Source organism: Danio rerio, chromosome 9 (genome assembly GCF_052040795.2).
Source record: "Danio rerio strain M-AB ecotype USA chromosome 9, GRCz13ab, whole genome shotgun sequence".
Classification (NCBI taxonomy): domain Eukaryota; kingdom Metazoa; phylum Chordata; class Actinopteri; order Cypriniformes; family Danionidae; genus Danio; species Danio rerio.
This window is the reverse complement of record NC_141029.1, coordinates 51355001-51360000: the sequence shown is the minus strand read 5'-3', so window position 1 is coordinate 51360000 and position 5000 is coordinate 51355001. Positions and strand designations below refer to the sequence as shown.

The window sequence follows — 5000 nt, the reverse complement described above, 5'->3', positions numbered from 1 at the left end:
TCCTCTCGAAATTTGATAATAAATAAACTTCACCTATTTTTTTGTATTCTTAACATTTTTCTTTCAATGTCAATTTTTGTTTTATGTAAATGATTTTAAAAAATTGTTTTAGTTTTTCATTTTCTTAACAGTAGTAACTGTTCTAAATACAGAATCTGTTTGACCTTGCATTTGCATCTCATTACGTGTCTAGAAGCAAATAAGCATTACTGCTGTTTATCTTTAGTTAAGGTCAGAGTTTAACATGCAAACGTCTGCTTTCTAAAACTGTAAACATCTGAACTTCTAGATGAGCTCGCCAAACATGCAAAACCAGCATCCAACTTACCTGCTGCTGTAAATATTCAGTGAACATTGAGAAATGCGATTATGACACAGCAAGGCTTGCAGTCTGTCGGTGGATTAACAACTGCACTGCTGTATATTTATGCATGTATTTTTGTGTGTGTGTGTGCGTATTTGTACTGTGTGTTCGTGCTCTCCCTTAGAGATCATGCAGAAATGACAAGCCTGAGATTCTACCGAGTCCAGATGCTCAATTATGAGACATGACCATAATGCACTCTCACCCATTTCAGCAAACGGCCCACAGGGTCAGCAAGTGTGCTCCATAGCCAGCTGTCATTTTAATGAGACAGACCACATCTGCTTACCTCCTCTCACACACACACACACGCGCACACACAAACTCGGATACAATACGCAGACACATGCAATCATGCACACACACACACTTACATTTACAAATTCACACATTATACACATACACACACACTCACACATTACACAGTCATGCATTCACACATGCACACACTCAAATATAGACACACGCACACACACAAACACACAAACTGACACATTACAAACATAAATGCGCACATACATACAATACACAAACACATGCAGTCGTGCACACACACTCTTGGGTACAAATTAATGCATTACACACACACACACACACACACACACACACACAAAAACACATAGAAAAACATACAAAAACACATACTTGTATAAATACTCAGAAATACAAACACGCACATACACACATAATCATACAGACACACACACGTTACACACAAATACAGTACAAAGGCAAACGCACACATTACATGCAGTCACACATGCACACACTCAAACAGGGACGCACTCAAATATAGACACACACATGCACACACTCATACACACAAACTGACACATTACACACACACACAAATACGCACATACACACTCACATACATTACACAGAAACATGCAGTCGTGCACACTCACTCTTAAGTACAGATTTATGCAGTAGACACACATAAAACACATACTTATATGAATACACGCACACGCAATCATACAGACACACACACATTATACATAAATACACAGACAAATACACACATTACATGCAGTCACACGGGCATACACAAATATGCGCGCACACAAACACACACTCAAACATGCAAGCCTACACTCAAATGTACACACACACACATGCTCAAACATAGACACACACTCTCACATACAAATACTCAGACATGCATAGAATACACAGACACCAGCAATCGTGCACAAACAAACACTTACAAATGTGGTTTCATTATACACACAGACACACATGTATACTTGCACAGAGACGCTCGTATACCAACCAACTGAAACATACTCTTGCGCACAGTCAAATATAAACACTTAAACATAAACACATGCACATCTCCAACATGCGTTCACTCTCTAAGATGCACGCACGCGCACTCCAACGTGAACGAGCACACACACATCCACACCTCAAACATGCATACAAACGCACTCTTTCAGACACATACGCGCACACACACACACACACACACACACACTTTGTCTCTCCCCTTCAGCAGACACATGTTTATGCCTGCCGTGAGCAACCGTGTTAAATTCAGGACCTTTGCTCAGCCTGTTTTAATATGACTTATTATATTTCTCTGACCTCATGTTCATTTCCCATTTTTCATTTTCTCCCTGATAGACTCTCTAAATGTGGGCAGGACGGCTCCGATTAAGAGGTCAGATTTTGTTCTTTTTATATTTGGTGTAATTATGTTTGGTTTGTTTGTGCTGTTTGTGTATTGCCATGAACAAAATGTGAATTACAATGAAAACTATTTCGCTTTTACATTTGACTGAATGCTCTTATTTTATTTTATTATTATTATTATTTTTTTTGTATTTGTGCAACTAAAAATAGACTAGGAAAATTTCTACTTGTAATATATAGACTTTAAATTATAATAAATATGGCAAAAATAAAATTATCAAAACTGTAGAATTTAGAAAATCAAAATAAATAAACCAGACTTAAACTCGATAATGTTCCAGTTAAACTAAAATAACTGCTTTGTATGTGTATGTACGTATGCATGTATGTATGTATGTATGTATGTATAGTTGAAGTCATGATTATTAGCCCCTCTTTGATTTTTTTTTTTTCTTTTTAAATATTGTCCTTTTTCCAGTTATTGCAGAAAATAACTAAATTATTATAATAATTCCTAATGATGGGTTGCAGCTGGAAAGGCATCCGCTGCGTAAAACAAATGCTGTATAAGTTGGTGGTTCATTCCTCTGTGGCGACCCCGGATTAATAAAGTCACAAAGCCGAAATGAAAATGAATGAATAATTCTGGATAATAATTCTGACTTCAACTGGTATACATGTGCATTTTTTTAAATATGTATTTTATATATATATATATATATATATATATATATATATATATATATATATATATATATATATATATATAATGTTAATATTTTATACGTAATACTTACACTTACAGGGTATCCGCAGGGTCTTAAAGTTTTGAAATGTCTTATCACAGAACAGAATTTTAAGTCTTAAAGTCTTCAATTTAGTGACATATTGTGCTGTAGGTCTGAAATCTTTTTTTTATTTTTTAATAGATCTTAATTTTCTTTTGGTCATGTATAGCTACTCAATCTGGCCGACACTCATGCAATCACCAGCCATCAGCCTTAACTTTACACTTTTTATTTAAAAAGGTCATTTTTAACTCTATTTACCATTATGGTTATTTATTATCCTTACAATAACATTTGTTTAAAAGTTCTCCATGTATTTCCTGCTGAGGACACCGACCTGGACAGACTGTTGTGCATATACATTTAATTAATATAATTTTTAAAGCTTTTAAAATATTTGTCAATTTTTTTCTTTCCCAAGTTTGTTGAGTAAAGTGTATTTGTAAAACTTGAGCTTGTAGAACTAGAGCTTGCTTGTTTTGACAGTATTGAAAATAAGAAGCTAAGCTAAGAAATATCTAATATATCAATTTTTTTATTATTAAATTATTATTGTATTATTAAATTATAATATTTTTCTTTTGATTGGCCAAATAAAAGATCTTTTCGCCTCACATCAAGTGGTCGCTGGTTCGATGGGTCAGTTGGCATTTCTTTGTGGAGTTTGCATGTTCTCCTCGTGTTGGTTTCCTCCGTGTGCTTGGGTTACTCCCACAGTCCAAAAACATGCGTTATAGGTGAATTGGGTAAGCTAAAATTGTCTGTAGTGTATGAGTGTGTGTGAATGGGAGTGTATGGATGTTTCCCAGTGATGGGTTGCGGCTGGAAAGATATCCGTTGTGTAAAAATTATGTTGGATAAGCGGTTCATTCCGCTGTGGTAACCCCAGATTAATAAAGGGACTAAGCCGAAAACAGAATGAATGAATGTCTTAATGTCTTAGGGCTCTATTTTGACGGTCCATGCGCAGAGCGCAAAACGCAGGGCGCAAACGCTTTCAGGGCGTGTCAGAACGCATTATTGCTAATTTACGGACGGGAAAATCTGCTTTGCGCCGTGGCGCATGGTCTAAAAGGGTTGAGTTTATTTTCTTAATGAGTTATAGGTGTGTTTTGAGAATAAACCAATTAGAGTCTCATCTCCCATTCCCTTTAAGACCCAGCTGCGTCGCGCCAAGAGTGCATTCGCTATTTACAGGACGTAAAGTAAGTCTAAGTGGAAAAACTGAGCATTTCACTAGCAAACAGTTAGCAGTTTTTTTTTTTTTTTTTTTTTTTTTTTTTTTTTTACAGAAAACTGTTAAGCAGAGCATCTACTGCGTGAGAATGAGAGATAATGGATCTACTTTCACTTTCGCTCATGGATAGGGAAACCTTTATGCACAGACATCAATTAGTCTATAAACAATTAATTGCGTTTGTTAAGCGCAAATATTCGTTTTAAAACTATTTCTAAATTCAGTTCTAATTTCCAGCAATCGAATAAATGAACAACAATAACAAAGTGTGTTCAAAAACCTGAGTTATATCCTAAAACACATGCTGTGCCCCATATGGTCTAAAACCTGACAGGTAGACAAATCTAAGCTTGTTTTAATAAAACAAAAAAATATGGGTATAATACATAATACTGCTAATAATAATACCATTATACAAAAGCAAATTGTTATGAATGAACTGAAAAAGCCTCCCGAGATGAAGAAGACATAAAAGCAGTAATTTTTCATATTTATGTAGGCTAGAAAATAGTATGTTTTGTTATATTTTAATCATTTATATTTATGTCCTGTATCTATTCTTATATCCTATATATATCCTTAATATTACATTTTTTTCATATGTAAAGATATTTGCCTATTGCTCTCTTGTGCTTATTAAGCAGTGTGTAAGCAAGGCGCAACTCTGTGCTGGAGTTTAGACTGGGTTAGTTTTATTTACTATAGTTTCTCAAAATAGCAACGCGCCAGCAGTCCGCCTCAGAATGCCTTCCTTTTTAGACCAGAAAGCCTATAGGCGCACATATGAGCGCTAAAGCATTTGCTATTTAAACAGCGTAGCGCAACGCCTCAAAACGACTCTTGCGCTAAGCTGAAACTAGCAAACAAGCATTGAGCCGGGTGTTTGATAGGGCCCTTAATGTCTTCAACTTTTAAATGTAACTTGGCGAAACCTACAGACACCCTATATATAATAAAACTTTAAAAATCAAAT

At 35.3% G+C, this 5000-nt stretch overlaps 1 protein-coding gene across 12 annotated transcripts in view; it reads left to right on the top strand.

Annotated features, from left to right (window-relative positions):
* b3galt1b (beta-1,3-galactosyltransferase 1b) overlaps positions 1-5000 on the top strand; it is a 370673-nt gene that overhangs the window by 90555 nt on the left and 275118 nt on the right. For 8 of the 12 annotated variants that reach the window (XR_015500021.1, XR_015500019.1, XR_015500018.1 and 5 more), the window contains exon 2: positions 1994-2030. The exons of the other annotated variants lie outside the window; for them this stretch is intronic. The gene's annotated coding sequence lies outside the window, so the exon portion shown is untranslated. The remainder of the gene's footprint in view (positions 1-1993; positions 2031-5000) is intronic. 12 annotated transcript variants of the gene reach the window in all.